The sequence below is a fragment of the Manis javanica genome, chromosome 8 (genome assembly GCF_040802235.1).
Source record: "Manis javanica isolate MJ-LG chromosome 8, MJ_LKY, whole genome shotgun sequence".
NCBI lineage: Eukaryota > Metazoa > Chordata > Mammalia > Pholidota > Manidae > Manis > Manis javanica.
Window position 1 is genome coordinate 89,691,872 of NC_133163.1, and position 19,194 is coordinate 89,711,065.

At 40.5% G+C, this 19,194-nt stretch overlaps 1 long non-coding RNA gene across 2 annotated transcripts in view; it reads right to left on the minus strand.

Annotated features, from left to right (window-relative positions):
• The window catches only part of LOC118972442 (uncharacterized), a 100,726-nt gene that overhangs the window by 39,540 nt on the left and 41,992 nt on the right, over positions 1-19,194 (minus strand). The gene's annotated exons all lie outside the window — the stretch shown is intronic.

Genomic DNA, 19,194 nt, shown 5'->3' on the forward strand with positions numbered 1-19,194 from the left:
GAAGGAAGGAACAGAACAGATAAGTGAAATTCCCACAAATCAACTACAGAACATGAGGATGTGGTGATGATACCATTACCGCAGAAAGGCTAGGGCCCCTGGGTGCCATCAGGCAAGCTAGTTATTACATGGTTAATGTAAGGAAGGAAACCCAGTTTTCTCATGCCCGCAAGGTAGACGGCCACACAGGGCACTTTATATACACCATTCCATTTAGTCCTCACAGGCATCCCAAAAGGGTAGTTACAATTATCCCTTTTCCACAGGTGAGGAAAGTCAGGTTAAAGGGATGTTAACTATGTGCTTAAGGTACAGAGCTCCACAGGATGCCTATCTCCAATGCCTGTGGCCTTCCCACTGTATTATGTTGATTCCAGCCTACCAAAGGGTAAGAACCTGATGCAATATACTAAATAACTAAGTGAAAAGACTTTCCCACTATTCGATGGCTTCTGTCTTTAGGGGGCTGCATCTTCGTGGCCACAGAGCTGTGTAGCTCACATTGTTAGCATCAGCATGCAGAGTACTGGCACAGAGATGGGCACCTGACCTGGCCCCTGACTTGCAGAGTCAGGATTCATCTGATACTTACACTCACATCTAGATGTTCATCAGGAGCTGGGGGTGTTTCCCCTGCACAGGGACTCCTGCCTCCCTGAGTCACTGATATTACACAATAGCTATGGAATTTCCAAAGCACGGCACGCTAACTATCAAAAAACAATAATAATAAGAGCAAGAATGTTGGCAGCCAGATGGCTGTTAAATAACAAACCTTCACTATTACAAAATTACAAAAGCCAGAGCTCATAGAAACTGCTGCTATAAATTTTGCAGGGTGCTAAGCTATAAGGAAACATAGCCATCCTTAAATACAACCCAAAATAAGAGATACAGAGTTGGTTTAGAGGACTGGCTGCCAAACCTTTTAATGCTCTCACTTTAAAACTGAGAAACCACCCTTGGCTAGCACCAATTCATCCTGATCGAGCATCCCAGATGCAGTAGACACAGGAAGCGTGAAAGCACCACCATCACCCCTAGCTTACACTGTTCCCATATCCCTGCATTCTACATCCCCTGTGAGCCAACCCGCTTCTCAGCAGCAGCCAGACCCTCTTCTTCAAACACATATCTGGCTGTGATGTGCCCTGCTTGAGAACCTTTGCGTTGTTCTTAGAAAAAAGTTAAAACACGTGATGTAGCCAGCCATTTCCTTAGCCTGATCATACCGCATGCTCCACCACACCCGCTCAGCTCTACCGTCCTTTTAATTCTCTAGTCACACCTCCCTGCCTTAGGTCTTTATCACAGTCATATCCTCACCTGAATCACAACTTTTCTCCCCACCTCCAGCCCACTACCTTCACCAGCCTAATATCTTTTCATCTGTCATATTTCTACCTAAATGCCACCTTTTCAGCATATCCAAAATAGGGGTCCCCTATTCTATTTTCTCATAGCACCCTATTGTTCCACCTACAACACAATTAAAATTGGAATATAACAATTAAGTATTTAGGTCTTTGTTAAAGCCTGTTTTTCTTCTAGAATATAAACTCCATAATAGCAGGAGAAAATGACTATCTTATCCATTGTTTGACTCCTAAGTGCTTTCTACATTAAGTTATTCATTCAGTATTTAACCTCTCAAATCAAAAGCAAAATAAAAGAGCTCTCGAGAGGTTTAACCTCTTTTCATGAAGCAAAAAGTACTGTTTCTTTCCAAGGAATCTAGAGACCCAGAAAAGGTTGTAAGATGTGGGCAGTGTTGCAGATAGGCTGCTAGCCCACAGACCTCTGTACTCTCCACGTATCTAGTGGTAACTATGGCAGAGCTACTGACATGTCATCACAGTGCGACTGTAGAAGGACAACACTAAAAATAAAAACAGCAGTTAAAAACAAAGTTACTACTTTCTTCTTAGTATACATCATAAAACTATTTCCCAATCCTGCAGTTAATTGCCAGATGCTGAAACAATGACATAAAATGACTGCAAATATGTGAAGGACAAGCACCTAAAGGAGTTAAACAGTAACAAAACTATGTAGATAAGAAATACCAACACCCCAATCTTTATTATTTTCTAGTACCCAATGACCTAAAGTGCAGCTGAGATATGAAAAAATAAGCTCAGTGGTTGGAATAATTCCAGGAACAGAATTCATGCAGAAGACCATTTAAAAATAGTAAGGGCAGAAAGACAAAATCCACATGCCCATGTGCTCTTACACACACATACATAAACACACGTGGAACACCAATTGGCCAGCAAGCCAGTGATGTCCAAAGCCTGCATAGAAACTGTCCCCTGCTCCAGCCCCCATGCCATGAAGAACTCAGACTCCCATGTCCTCTCTAAGTAGCAACCATCCCTTAGTGCCCACCACCCAAGGTGGGTGGCCAGGAGTCCCCTCAGTATTCATGGGTGCATTACACATGACAATGATCAATAGATCAGTGTTAGAGATCAGAAAGATACCCATTAAACAGCCCTTCCTCCTTCTCCCCTCCTCAGCCTCCTTCCCTCCTCTCCCTCTCCCATCCTGTTGGATATACATATTCCAAGACTTGAAGAGCTGCTTTGCATTTCCTGGAATTATGTGACCAACTACATTTTTACGGTCTACCAAAACAAGTTCTTATCAAATGTCTTATCTCAGGGTTTGCCTTCCACATAAAATACAAGCCACTCTCAGGATCAAACAATTCAGGTGAAATTTTGCCTGCCTGCAGTGTCCTCCCACAGAACCTTGCTTCATGTCTCCTCCAAACCCATGCCAGTCTGAATCTCTCTGCTCAGCCTCCAACAGCCCTGGTTTACTTTGGTGCCCACCTCAGAGCTCTGTGTAGGTAAGAAAGAAAAATCAACAACCAAGAGTGGTAACTGGCATCAGCATTGCATTGGATGTTACTAAGAAATCAGATAATGGGAGAAAGTGAGATCTTATTCTTAAGTGATCCTGGTCCCATCACGTCTCAGTATAAGCATCTATTGCTACCTAAATTACTGATTATCTATTATTCTGCCATTGTGGTTTAACACTTGAATTTTAAAGTTTTTTCAATCTTTCAGATACCCTTAAAAAATGCTATTTGTCTTGAGAATAGACACACCTTATAGCTTCATCAGACTATAATGCCATGTTTAAGGATTGGAAAGATCTGATACTGAGAATGAGTAGGTCAAGAAATAAATTGTGCTTACTTCCCTTTTATTTCCTGGTTGTGGTCAAAATTATGCCACCATTCATTGTGAGACCACAGATGGATTGCTTAACTGCACCAACTCAAGTTGGCCCTCTTTCAAAAACAGAGATTTCAATCTCTTTCACATATCACACGATCATAAAAATCTGTTCACTGTACACATATATACTACCAAAGGTAATTTCAGAAAACATAAAACATAATATTTACCTGAATCCTTGAAAGTCATACAGCACAAGCATGCATGGTAACCATCTATGTACCATAAAAAATTAAAGTGAAAGGCAGTGATTACCTTTATAGCCAAAGAAATCAGTGTGAGTTGGAGCAGAAAATGTTCTTCATATAGAATTTTAATTAAATATTTCAATTTTATAAGTAAATGAGTATATTCATATAAGCATAAGGCATATGAGACAATGAAGCAGAGTTCATACACTGAGAGTCAGGCATTCTCAGGGTCAAATTTCAGTACAAATCTCCTGGCCATGTGACCTGGCGCAGTCAGTTTATTCTGCAGCTCAGTTTCTTCACCTGTCAAATGGGGACTAACTTAGCATTTGGCAAATCATAGGTAGTAACAGCTCCAAGAATAAAACGTACTGACCATCTGTGAGTGGCTGCAAGGAAACCATGGTAGGAGAGAATGGAAGAAACCAGCCTCAAAGGCAGCCATATCATGGATCCAGTCCTTCATCACCCTTCATTCAATTGCTCACCAAGCATTTATTGAGACCTACTGTGTGATAGGAATCACACTAGAGTTGGAGTGCTTGTCTTAAGTAAGGGGAGTGAGATGTATGCACATGTAATAGCAATGCAATGAGGCAGATGCCAGAAAAGAGGGAGCTGGCTACCTCTCAGAGGAGGCGGCAGGAGAATAGCTGTGTATGTTGGCAGGAGTTGTCAAGGGGGTCACGGAGATGAATTACACCCCAAGAATAAGGAATGGCCCATCCAAAGGAGTGGCTTCAGCATGAGCATGGAGATTGGCACGGTCATACTCACACTTGTCAGTTCTGGGCAGAGTGCATCATCTGACGTATGACGGTTACTTAGCAATGTGTGTGACTGAGAAGAGGAAGGGAAAGAAGCTGTTCCAAGTGTGAGGGTAAGGTGAAGTTGCCAAGAACAAAAAAGACCAAAATAAATATAATGAGCAGAAGCGTGAGAAGACAAGATAGAATGGTGCTCACCAATAGACAGGGGTGGCGTGGAGGGCCATGGAACCCGATCCTCATTTAGCCACAGGCTGCTTGCATGGCCTTGAGCAAGTCACCTCCATATCTCTCAACTCCAGTTTCCTCAGCTCTAAAATCAGGAAACTAAACCCACTGAGCTCTGAGATATCTTCCAGGTCTGTTCCACTTAAAAACATTTGTTAACTTTCTCCTTGGTGCTGAGCACTGTACTATCCATGAGGGATCCAAAGATGAATAAGATGTTATGCTGGTTTTTCTCCATTTGCTAGTCCACATGCTCACATCTGCCTCATCCCTTCTCTGCCCTACTCTGTCCTCCAGGGGCACAACTCCCACCACACCCAGGCGCCAGGCACCCTTGCCATCTGGTGGTCCATTCCCCTCACAATGGGAGCACTCGTGGGAGGTTGGAAACAGCAGGAAAGAGGCTGGGGTATGTCTCCCCCTGAATCTTCGTGGTTATAGCTCCTATCTGACAGTCTACTTTCCAAGGCTCTAGCCCAATCTGAGATTCAGTGACACAATTTCCCCCTGGGTCATCTAGGCCTAGATATGCCAATGGCTTCTCATGTTTGTATCTGAGTACCTCGACTTTCTTTAAACCTACCCTCAATCATTCTGCATAGCGTCTTCATTAAAATTTCTTCAGTTAAACCATGTGAGGGAAACTCTAATTGTGTGAGCCCCTAACTGGTACAAAGGTTAGCATGCAATTGAGGAGGCAGAATTTTCAACATATCATTTTGTCCCAGTATAAAATGCCATGGGAAAGGCAAGGAGTAGGCAGGGCTGAAAGGCTAAAGGAAGAAGCCTCAAGGGCAGCGTTTATAGTCCCAGGATTAGAATGTGAGAACTAATGATAGACACAGATGTGGAAGAATGGGCCAGAGAGACTTCATTGTTGTTTGGACTGCTACTATTATTGTCATATAAAGAACAAATTTGCAGATGTACAGACCACAGAGAAGTAAAATCTGACATACAAGAATGAAAAGCAGCACATAATTGAATGTGACCTATGGGAGAACAGGTATACTGTCAGCTGGGAATTTGAACATTTTCCTTTTTTGCTGTTTTATGTACATTAATAATTTTCAGCATATCAGCTAAGTATGCAAATTCAGAAACTTGAAATAAGTGCAAGCTCTGTACAAAACAGCACATTTTAAATGTGGAATAAAAAGTTAGCTGGAAACCAAAAATGAACAAAACCAACAACTTCTACACCAAAATCAATGAAATTCTTAAGTCCTCGACGCTTTACACCCTTCTATTTCACTGGGAAGTGAAGTTGGGAAGCAGTGCCTACCTTTCTCCATAGCCACCTATGCTCATAGAGAAGATATTCACTTCCTTTGTGGCCTTCGAAGAGCAGATGCTTCACTGCCTTGCTGCTCATATTATCACATTCAATTATGGGTAGATAGGAAGATGGACATTGCATCATAAAACAAGCTGTAGCAAGCTAGCATGCAAGGAGAGCCCAGCAATGTGGAAGTGGGGCCTTGCTTTTTGTGTCACATTAGAGAGGTCAGCTCCAAACCCTTGAGGCCCTGTGACCTTTTCTCACTAGAATAGAATAGAGAATCTTATCAGAAGTCCATTCATTTAAGGGAAATCACAGGTATAGGGAGAATTGAGACATTGTATAATAGAAATATATTCTATCAAAACTTCCTGATTTTAGATCTTGGGCAGGTTACTTAATCACTCTGAGCTTTTTTCTTCATCCATAAACCAGAATTGGTAATACTTACTTCATGAATTTATTGAGAGGATTAAATGGAATCATGTAGGCAAAAGATTTGGTGTCAGGTATGGCATGGAATTGGCCTGCAGCATGGCAGTGGCTGCCCTGGTACTGCTCCAGTGTACCAGCCTCTCTCTGCCTCTTCGAGGCCTAGTTGTGGCTATACCCAAGAGGTCTGAGATGGTCCAACATGATCCTCATCATTTTCAACCCAGAGAACATCCAGGGATCCCCAGTCCTCAGAGGGCTTCCAGGAGCATTTTGACAGGACTACAAAGTTGCAACTACTCCAAAATCCCCTCCCACCTAGTCAGGTAAGTTAACAGCCTCCCCTCTTCATCTAGTTTGAAATTTCCATCATTAGAGTCATTCTTTGGGGCTAGCACAAAAATCAGTTTGGAGCAGTGACTGGACATCTTACACCTCTTTTATTACCATCTCTCTCTGTCTGTCTGTCTCTCTCTCTCCCTCTGTCACACACATAACCACCAGCCAGCTATCTTTTTGCTCGTAAATGACCAACCTATACTGACTTGACTACAAATTCCATCTTCTCCACCCATCATTGCGCCCTTGATGTTGCTGTCAAACCGTTCCACCACAGCCTGTTCTCTGTCCCTTACCGAGCAACCATCCCACTGTTAGCAGATAACCACAGTTCTCACTCACTACGACAGAATCCACACTATGAACTGTCTCAACTCTCTCCCCATCCACTTAGAATTTGAGAAGCTCTGACCCACTACCTCTAGTGTTTTGTTCCCTTACATGACAGACAGTGGGAACCTCAGGGAAGCAGAACCGCATGATAGGAAGAAAGTAGAAAACTTCTCTAGGCTCCTAAAGGAAAGTCCTAGAGCTTTAGGATGAAATTAAACTGATGAAGCGGTTGGAAGACTTATTTTAATAAGCTTAACGAATTGATCACTCCAAAAGATTTTTTTAAATCTTCAGAGTCAAATCTTTATTGCTTGAAACTGAAAGTGAAAAAATACTATGGGAATTTGAGGGGTTGAAAGGAGATACTTTTGGAGAAGCGTCTTCCATCAGTGACACACCCCCTCTCCCAACCATGTCAGTTATGGTGAACCTCTCCATAAAGTTGACCTTATCGTGTGAACCATATTAATAGATTTCTAAACACATCCTCCTGTAGCTCATGCTAAAAATTGTAAAATGTTAACCTGATCAGAATTTAAAGATAATTTAATACTATAGTGACAATTCCTTGAGCCTAACACCTGTGACTTATTTGACTTTAACAGTGGCTCTGGCCTGGTATATAACAGGTACTCAAGAGATGTTAATTACATGAATGATCTGGCAGAGGAAAAATCAAACCTGTCTTGGAGACCCTCAGGTTCCTACCTTGAGCTGGGTGTGCCAGGAAGATCCAGTGACCTTGACATAAACAATTCTGCATAAGCACATGCAAGCTGTCCCTAGTTCTTGACTGGATATCAGACCCATCCCAAAGCTGCTGGGGAAAAAACAGAGACTCCAAGCAAGGGGTGAGGTCCCAGGACGCTAAGCTGAGCCCATCATTCTCACAATGACACAGGAAGCAGTCTCCTCGGCTATGGGGAATAGGAAGCCCTCTGACACAGCCAATATCAAAACCGTATGTCTTGAAGGTGAACAGCCATGGACACGGCCTCCTTTGGGGAGGGAGGAAAAAAAAGTCCTTTTAAAACTAAAGTCCCAACAGATTTCCGGACACATTCAGCAATGAACAAATTATCACTGGGGCAGCTCAGCTCACCAGGCCAGGGATTTTGAATTCACTCCCACAGGACCCTCTTCCCAAGCTGCAACAAAATGATTTAAAAATATCTGTGTTTCCTGTCAACACAAGGAAACATTTTTAAGAGACTGTAAACAAATATATATTGTTACAGGGATAAAAAGTTGACCACATCCGCATGCAAAGCAGAAAGAAATATTAACTTCAATGAGCCCATTGTGTCCTCTCCCCCACTGCTTTCATTGCCAAGAATCTGAACAAATAGAAAGCTTATCCTGATCATTGGTCTGCAAAGATTAATAGTAAGAAACCAGAAATGATATCATTTGATGATAAATGCAGACACTCGTTAGCACCTTCCTTGCAATTCCTGTGCTGATCACAGTGCCAATAGCATAGTAGGCACCCAGTAATTAACTGTGGATTAAACAAGTCAACCTTCTTCTGATGGAGTCATCAGATTCATTACTTTCCACAACCACTTTGAGTTGCAGCATCCATCTAAGGCAATGGTTAAATTCTCTCCCCCTTTCAGCTCATCCTCCATTCATTCCATCAAGTTAATGCTCCATAGAATCCTTTCCATCATCTCTGCTACTTTCTGATGAATGAGGAAATTAAGTCTGGGAGAGAAGGCCTTGGGTCAATCCAAAGGCAGAGTAGGAACCCACCTTCCATTAAAAATTTAATTCACAAATCCTCTTTCCTCTGCAGTGGGATTAATTCTAAAAAAGTGGCGACTCCTCATTCCTGCCATGTCTTCCATATGCCCATATATTCATCCATATTATTATTGCAGCCCCCAAGAGGGGGAACCCCAAAACTAGAGGTGTGAGTGACTCAGAGAACCCATGAGTTCTCGTAGGTCAAAGGACCTCAAGGAAGAAAATTTTCCTGAGACTTCCTAGGGCCAAGGTAGAGAATACCGACATTTGGGATTGGAAAAGAGACCGGATAGCTAATGTTAAGAGTAATTTTAGTCCCCTAACTTTATAAGCATTCCTCAAAGCTCAGGAGGAGAAAAAGTGAAAAAGAAATCCTCCAAAGAGATATTTTCCAGCCCACTAAATTTTCTAATGCAAAATGCAGTGCCCTCATTAAGTCTCCCAGTAGCCTTTTTCACTTTTTAATAATAAGGATATTGTCTTCAACTTTTGGGTTTTGGTATCTCTTCTTGACCACTAACATATGTTAGTGCCTTCTAAAATTTTTTGAGTAATTTCTCTAAAACGTAACTGTACTTCTTTGTAAACATAGCAAAATTCTTTCTTTATGTATATATTTATTCAGCAACTATGTATTTGGCACCTGCAATATGCAAGTCACTGAGGCAGGCGTCGCAAAGCACGTAAGGATAAGAGCTAATTCCCTGTGAAAACTGGAAGGGAGTACATCTGTCGCCCTGGAAAACCAGAAACCACGTATTTCAAATGAAATGAATTTAATATATGGGAATCATTTACACAGGTGATGGGAAAAGCAGCCGTCCCATCAGGGGAGCGTGAAGCAGTCCAGAAATAACTGCAGGCGCCACCACCATCCCTAGTCAGGAAGTATAAGGAGGCAGTGTTCCCAGCGCCTAGGGCAGGGACCCCCAGTCAGAAGCTGAAACTATCCATTGGGAGTTGGAGCCTCAAAGGGGTTAGACCTCTTCTGCGGATACCTCCCAAGGGAGAGGCGGTAGGGAGAAGACCCTCGTTTCTCAGGCCAGTACCCGTACTTTCCCACCATACAAAATCACCCAGCAAGAAACCAGTTGACACAGGAGTGTGGGTGGCGCAGCCCACAGGTTTAGCCCCTGTGATACAGAACAGAGCAGGACAACGCAAGGAATGGAACTGAGAACTAACGGGCCATACACAGCAAACTTTGACAACTGTGTAATAGCCAAATACAAATGATCGACATCACAGGGAAAGTAAAACGAATGAATGGTCAAACACCTTACAATAATTGCTTTAACAATTACAAAAAAAAGTCATGAAAATTAAGAGGAAGGAGATATCAATTCTATTTAGATTTGCAAATGCTCTATGAAAGAGGTGGTACTTTGGAAATTTGGGAGAAATGGATAGAATTTTGAGAGCTAGAGGAGGTATAGAAAGGACTCTACTTTGCACAAGTCTAAAAAACATGTAAATATTCTAGAATCATAGGTTGGGACCATATTAAGGAAGAAAAAAGTACCAAGTTAAAGAATGTGAATTTTTCCTGGTAGATGAGGAGTCACTGAAGTTTTCTGGGCAGGGAAAGGATAAAATCAAAGCTGTGCTTTAGAGATTACTGGTGCTGTAGCGTATAAAATCCACTGTGAGTGGAGATGTCAGGTAAGAGGTAACAGTCTTGAACCAAGAGATGACTGTGGGACTGAATGGAGCCCTCTCTAATCAGTTGAGCGTCCACCACTAGGAGGCCGAGGGAAATATAAGCCCTTTGAGAACTCAGAAAGGATATCCAGATTGTGCACATACTTTGAGGCACTAAAAATAAAATGATGTAAGTTTAAAGCCTAAAGATAGATTAAGTCACACAGACAGAAAAACAGAAGAGCAATGTTTCAGAAAAGCCATGGGCACAGGGGAAGAGGAGCTTAAAAGAAGGGGAGCAGTGGGAGGAGGAAGAGACCCAGCAGGGCACTGCACTTCAGTGGCAAGTTTCAAAAAGGAGTGAATGAGCAATTGTGTAAAATGCACCAGAAAAGTCAAGGAGAATAAATATTCAAAAGGAGTAGTAGGATTTTTATTTTTATGGAAAACTTCAGAAAGTATCCAGAAGTGAATTTGAAATCAAAAGATCTGGGCTCAAGACATACATAAGATAATTTCTCTCTAGCTCATGCTTTCTCCTAACATATTTTCCAGCTCTCTTACCATGTTAGAATATATGCAGTTTCTTGTGGCCTCTTGGCCCTTCTCCCAAGCATGATCTTTCAGTTCCTACACCCTTTGCTAAATGCTTTTTGTGCTCTTGGTATTCCAGAGAGTGCACTGATGTGTCACAATGCCCAACAGAAGTCCAGTTATCTACAGCCAGGGAGAGCCTGGTCACACCATATATAATTTGGCTTTCTAAGGATTTGCCTGTAAGCATGCATTTAGAAAGGACTATGGGCCTAACAAGCAAAGACTGGCTGGTCAGGTTTAACTGGCATCTAACTTTTACAGTGAAGACTCAATAGAACTTAGGAGAGCATGATTTTGTAATAGGTTTCATCAGCATGGTTTCAATTTTTTTTTTCCCAGCAATTCTGTGGAAAGCTCTGAAGAAAATACAGGTTAGAATAATATATGTTTATGAACTAATATGTTGCTTTCTCCAGAAACGCAAACAAACTAGAGAAGACATTATCCACAGTATTAAGTTTAAACCACTTAGACTGTAATTCAAAACCTTACACAATCTGATAACAGTCTACCTCTCCAGCATTCTCTCCAACCATTAAGTCAATAATTCAACAATTACCAAGTACTTTATTCCAGGCATTGTGTCAATCATAATGCCAAGCACTCAGCAGCCAGGCCTCTTCCATTAAACTTTACTGCCACCATTCCTTCTCTGACCCTAGTCCCCTCATCTGGAAAGCCTTTGCTCTTCCTTCAACATATGGAAATCCTTCTATCAGAGGCAGCACACTAGGTGGGGGGGAGCAGGGGTTCTGCAATCTACTTGCTATTTAAATCCAGCTCCACCACTAAAGAGCTGTGCAACCTTGGGCAAGGTTCTTAAACTCTTCATTCCTCAGTTCCCTCCTTTCTTTCTTACAGTGTTGGTGTAACAATTAAACACAGGCAGATATTTAGAGCAATACTGGGAATTTGGTGAGTGTTCAATAAATGTTAAATAGCAGCAGTAGTAATGGTGGTAGTAGTAGTGTAGCAGTGCTGGTAGTGGTGGTAATAGTGGTGGTAGTTGTGGCGGCAGTGGTGGTAGTGGTAGTGGTAGTAGTGGTGTTGGAAGTGGTATTTTAATGCCCAGCAGAAGATGTACCTCCTCCATAATACTTTCTGTGATGACCCCAGCTCATGGTGGGCTCATGTGGCCCTTATCATATGAATGTGTCTTATATCTTTTGTCTCACATCTTTAAATAGATTAAACTCCCCTTGGAGGCAGACTGTTACACACTTTTATTTTCCCCCAGCACACACAACCATGCACACCAGTGCCTAATGGTGAGTGTATATGGCATATATATACATTTTATATATATATAAATGTATTTATTATGTAGATTTTATATTTTTATAAATATATAAATTTTTATTTTATAAATATACATATAAATATGTAACAAATGTATCATATATAAATATATGATATTTATTATATATTTTTGTATATATACATTTTATATTTTATATATATTTTATATACATATACATATATATGTTTGTAAAATATGTATATAAAATGTGTATTACCTGTGTGGATGAATTCATTGGACCCTAAGGAAAACTGTGGAGATGGCAAACCTTAGTTCTTTCAATCACCAGGAAATATCAAGGTTTGTAGCTACCAAAAATGGGAGGAAGGTAATTATAGAATCTCCTTTTCAATGGACCTTTAATAATCTCTCTGCTTCTTACCAGTCTGGGTTGGCTTAGATTCCTTCCTGTTAGGGGCTGGGGGATGGACTAAATAGTTATAATTCCACTAGTTCACCCCATTATAATACCTCTAGACCATCATATCTCCAAAACTTGCTCTGTTAAGCGCAGCCATGCTGGAAGCCTGGCCAGGACCCTGTACCTCTGAACCTCACCCACAGGCATGCTGCTGGGACCAGCTGGGGCTGGCCTGTTTCTGGTAGGTTGGAGAACCAGGTAATGCTCTGACCTCCAAAGAGGTGACCACAGAGGCTTCAGGAGGATCCACAAAAAATGTCAGGAGGAAATGGCCACAGGAGTAGAAATGCTTTTTCTCTTGGACTTAGTTTCACAAGCCACGGGACAACTGACAAGCTAGAAATAGCTCACACTGAGTGTTAGTGATAGTACTGGGAAGTGGCTTTAGTCTGCAAGCTGGGCCATACAGCTGCCACCCCTTGCTTGAGAGGAACTAATGCCTGAAACAGATAAGTTTCCCGATATGACTAATTTATTAAGTGACTATCTTTTTGCCTTCCTTTCCCCTCATGCTGATGCAGATATGAGGCATAAGTGAACACACAAACTTGAAGAAGCTCTGCTGATCTGAGGCACATCCTCCCTGGAGCAGTGGGGGACACTGCCTTCAACCTCCTGGGATCACCGTTGTCCCTGTGTCTTCAGAACGGAGGGGACAGACCTAATCCCTCCGTTCACTTGTGAAGTCTGTGCCAGCTCCAGTGCTGGGCTGACAATGAAATGAAAAGACAGAATTTACGAACTACATATCTCGTTTTAATAAACTGAACTGTTGCAAGGTTAGTCCTGCACTATCATCACATTCACCCCGTTTCATGTCTATTTGTCACGGTTTCCCAATGTTGGCTCTACAGAACAGTAGTTCCATGAATTACTAACAGAAACTCCATGAAATGAAGGGTTTAGAGGTCAAGTATGCTTCCTTGAGTGTGAGAGAAGGGAAATGAATGACAGCAGCAGACCAGTGATTGCACGGACCCTGGGCACCCCCACAGCGGCAGGCAGCTCACACAGGCAAAAGCCATCTGCAAAATGGGTCAAGGAGACGCAGGGAAGGATCCACCTCTTTGACGACTTTGGGTGGCCTACCAGAACAACCTTGAACCCTCCATATTAAAATGTATTTCCAGTGCCATATGAAACAAGTCTAAAAACTCCCAATAAAATCTTAAAACTCCTATTTCCTAAGAAAACCTAGGAATATGGATCTCTCTACAGGCGATCCTAAAAGAGGTTAAAAATTGCCTGCAAAATCCTTGCAAAGAGCAGCAGCAAATACAATCTGATAGTATTGCATGATGATTCAAGACCAGCACCTACCTTCCTGTTGTTCAAAGATGTAGTTTTATAAGCCACAAGTCAGTCATGAAATCCATTGGTTGAGAATGCATCTTTACTGATTCCAGACACAACTCTACCGCTGGTTTCCTTCAGCTGAGTAATAAGCTGAGGTATAAAGACTTGGTTACCCAGCAAAAGTGCTGACTCTTCTGGATGGTTCTGGAACATGCTCCCTTCCTGCTACCTCTTTAATTACTATTTTATAAAAAATCCAGGAGTTGCCTAAACTCCCCTGCGCAGGCATGCCCAGAAATGCACGAGGAGCCAGAAGAGAGGACAACCTTCCCCTGATGCTAACATGCTCCAAGGCTCTGCTGTAAAAACATTTGCAACCCTGTGTTTGCCGCATCACACCCCAACATGCTTTAATGTCATGAACAAAACTCCCAAAGGTAAGTCACTTTCTGGGCATCCATGAGGCCTGGGGAAGGGCAGAGACCCTTTCAGGCCACAGAGAGCTGCTGAGGGGCGTGTTGCCACAATGCCTGTGGGCCTGTGCTAACTCAGTTGGTTTAACCAGAGAATTGGGCTGGGAGTTGCCAGAGTTGTTACAGTCCCTGCTCTGCCATTAACCAGATGTGACAGGGCACCGTTTCCTTCACCTTTTGGTGCTTCCATTTCCTAACCTGTAAAATGAGGAGGTTTGTACCAGATGACCTCATGGACTCACCTGGCTCCACTCTGGTCCCTAGACTATGGTTATAAGCAAAGAGGAACCACACCTTTCTTGTTCACCACTGTAAATCCAGCACTGAGTGTGTATATGTTTTTTAATTGAGCAATAATCGACAATACTGTATTCATTTCAGGTGTACAACATAGAGACTTGGTATTTATATACATTACAAAATGGTCATCACCTTTAAGTCTACTTATCATCTGTCATCATACAAAGTTATTACAATATTATTGACTATATTGGTAAGCTGTATATTACATCCCCCATGTCCTATTTATTTCATAACTGAGAGATTGACTGTACCTCTCAATCCCCTTCACCTATTTTATCCATCCTCTCCCCACTCTCCTCTGGAAACTATCAGTTTGTACTCTGTATCTGTATCAGTTTCTGGTTTTTTGGTTCATTTGTTTTTGTTTTTAAAAAAATATTCCACATATAAATGAAATTATACAGTATTTGTCTTTCTCTGACTTATTTTACTTAGCATAATACACTCTAGGTCCTTCCATGTTGTCACAAATGTCAGTATTTCATTCTTTTTTATGGCTGAGTAACATTCTATCATATATACACATATATATGATACATATACACATATACATACATATAGATATAGATATACATATCTATGTATATATACCCTATTTTCTTTATCCATTCATGTATCAATGGATAATTGGGTCACTTCAATATCCCAGCTCTTATAAATAATGCTGTGACAAACATAGGGTTGCAAATGTTTTTTATGAAACAGCGTTTTCATTTTCTTTGGATAAATACCTAGAAGTGGAATTGCTGGATTGTATGGTAGTTCTATTTTTAATCTTTTGAGAATTCATATTGTTTTCCATAGTGGCTGCACCAATTTATATTCTACCAATAGCACAAAAGCATCCCCTTTTCTCCAGTTCTTTGCCAACATTTGTTATTTCTTATCTTTTTGAAGATAGCCATTTTGACAGGTGTGAGGTGATAGCTTATTGTGGTATTGATTTGCATTTCCCTTATGGCTAGTGATGTTGAGCACCTTTCAAGTGCCTGTTAGCCTGTTAGCATCTGTATATCTTCTTTGGAAAAATGTCTATTTAGGTCATCTGCCCATTTCCTAATTGGATTAGTTTTTCACTGAGTTGTAGGAGCTCTTTATATATTTTGAGTGTTACTTCCTTAGCAGATACATCATTTGCAAATATCTTCTCCCATTCAGTGATTTGTCTTTTCATTTTGATGATGGTTCCCTTCACTGTGCAAAAGCCGTTTACTTTGATGGAGTCCCATTTATTTTCGCTTTTGTTGTCCTTGCCTGAGGAGATAGATCCCCAAAAATTATTGCTAAGACTAATGTCAAAGAGCTTACTGCCTGTTTTCTTCTAGGAGTTTTATGGTTTCAGGTCTTATAGATAAGTCTTTAATCCATTTTTAAGGTTTTTTTTTGTATATGGTCTAAGAAAGTGATCCAGTTTTCATTCTTTTTCATGTATCTGTCCAGTTTTCCTAATACCATTTATTTAAGAGGCTGTCTTCTCCGCATCATATATTCTTGGCTCTTTTGTCATAGACTAATTGACCATGTAAGTGTGGGTTTATTTCTGGGCTCTCTATTCTGTCCCATTGATCTGTGTATCGGTTTTTGTGCCAACACCAAACTGTTTCAATTACTAACTTTATAGTATAGTTTGAAATCCAAGAGCATGATACCTTCAGCTTTGTTCTTTCTCAAGATTGTCTTGACTATTCAGGGACCTTTGTGGTTCCCTACAAATTTTAGAATTATGTGTTCTAGTTACGTGAAAAATGCCATTAGCATTTTGATAGGGATTGCATTGAATCTAGTTTCCTTTGGAGTAGGTATTTTTTGAATGTATGAACACTCAGATAAAATGCTGAATTCAATCCAAAATATGCTTGCTGGTTTATATAATTCAGGACAATGCCCCTCTAAAATCCCTTTCATTTTTGTCTCAATTTCCTAGATGCTACCCTAAATTGCCCCCTTACTAGAGTTACTTAGTTGGTGCATTGAATTTCATTGTTACCTACCAGAAGTAATGTAAATCCTCAAACTAGAACTTTTAGAAAGAATCTATGGATAACCCAATGTATCAAACTTATCCACTGATGACAATATAAGTCCTTGTGTGGAAAGACCATTGAAATAGATAGACAGTGATGATTTGTGATTAGAAGTTCAGAATGTGAATAACCATCCTGGCAAAAAATACCCTGTTACACAGAGTTTCTCATAAAAATAAAAATAGACAGACTTGGCCCAAGGAAGATTGTGAAGGTCAGGCATTTTTTCCTGCATTTCTAAAGTCCCCTTACTAACCCCTTCACTGAATTCAACAAAAGACTCACCATTTACCGCATTTGCAAGTTTAAGCCTTTAATCTCTTATTGTGCAATTAAAGACACATGTTGAAAGAATTTCAAACAATAGAAAACACATGGGGAGATGTTTGGTGAAAGGGTTTGGTGGACAGCTTGCACATTCCACTAACTTAAAACTGATCTTAAACCTAAATTTCTTGTAGAAACTTCTCCACTGCATAGTGGTCTGTGGTTGACATAGAGCAGGTGGTGGCAAAACACTTACCCAAAAGGAGCAAGGAGGTGTCCAGTCTATTCCCGTCTTCCTGTCCCACATGCCCAGGATCAGGGCCCGGGGCACACTCTGAGCCCTCTCCCCTTCCTGAGGACACAACACAAAGGACAACCTCAAGTCCCTCAAAAGGAGTCATGGGATACTTTCCTCCCAACCTCATCCCCCAAGCAACTTCACTTTCTAGGATCAGTTAATAACTAATCACCCAATTCCTTGGGACTAACCTCAGTCTGATATGGTGACTCTATTTTTCTCAACAAGATCTATGGACTGACCCATGATCTGAAAAGAATGAAAGAGGTTTGAAATAAGACCATCATATTGCTGATGCCCAGCAGAGTAGACCAGGCAGTTTGAAGCCCCAGGCTGAGGTACAGAAAAGCCCAACACTACTCAGAGGAGATTCAAGATTAGGACAAGAGTCCCTTCCTGGAGAATAAGATCTAGTAAGCCTGAGTGTGATTATATGTGTCATCAGTTAATAACCAATCACCCAGTTCTTTAATGATGGTAAGAATGAAAAAGAACACAGCATAGGGGAAAACCATTCGTGATGAGATCAGTTCTTAGTACTAGTGAACTATTGGAGAGGAAGAGTCGTATTTTTCCTATAAAAGCAATTCTAAATTGTAGTCATTGTAATACTAAATGTAACCATACATCCATGAAAGTATGTCTGATTACCAAATACAACAGAAGTTATATGTATATTAATGTGACTGAATTTATTAGTTTAATAAGTGACAATGTTACACTGAACTGCTTAGTCTTCTTAACTTATGACTTGTGGTTGTTAAATTGCATCTGAAGAATAAAAGATAACAGTAGTTAAGAAACCTTCATATTATTTGATTTGTCTAATATTCAACCCTACATTCATATCCCCAGATATTATATGAAACATACATTGATTTTAAATGTCCATTATCTTAAAATTTGATACTATATTGATATTTTAAAATAAAACAAAATTTATTATTTGAGAATTTTTGAGGGGTTATAATTTCCTTTGGTATGGGCAGTATAACACAGTATTTAAGGAAACCAACATTGTTGCCAGATAAACCTGAGTGTGAATAGTGCTTGTGAATGGTGTGAACTTGTGCTGAGAGGTTACTTTACCTTCCATAATATGGCTGCAATAATTGCAATGACTCAGTATACCAACCCATGGTACACACAGGCTCATGGGATCTCAGAGCTGAGAGAGGTCCTTAAATTATCCACTACAACCGTCTGATCATAGTTGTACAGATCATCCCTCCTTATGCTGGCTGATTTTTAAAAAGTCAAAATGGGTGATCATGCCAAGGAAAGGCTCAATGTGTAACCAGGGTATCAGATGTGGAGTGTTTAGAAGGCAAAAAAAATAAAAAAGTTTGAGCCATTTAACCTACACTGGTCCAAACCTGTGGAAATCAATCCTATCACTGAAGACCTTAGTCTACCTAGGAGCTTTTTAATTTACACAAAGTTAGTGTGCTTCTTAATATTGGTGAACTGTATCTTACATTTATTATCTCTTTTTCCAGTTATATTTATTACCACAGATAATGATTCCAGCTCTTGGTTACTGAACCCCCATTTGTGCCAGGCACGGGACTTGAAAGTCTGCATACATCATCTCAGGTAATTTTAAGAACATCTGACATAGTTACTATTATTTTCCCCCATTTTACATAGGATGAAAATGAGGTTCAGAGGGGCTAAATAATATGACCAACATCACAAAGCAAGTGAGAGTTTGAACAACAGCAAACAAATGTAATGTTACCTTGCAGAACAGTTCTGTATGACTGCATGGATTATTAGTCCTATAAACAAAACTTAAATCATTAATCTCCTTTGAAACAAGACTAGCAATCCATTAAGTTACTCTATGGTAAAGGATATTCAATAACATATCTAGAAGAAAAGTAACTAAAGGTCACTATAGGCAAAAAAATAAAAATAGTAGTAGTAATAGCAATAATAATAGTGAAGATGATGATGATATAATGATGGCAAGAAGAATTAAGAAAAATAAAGAAAA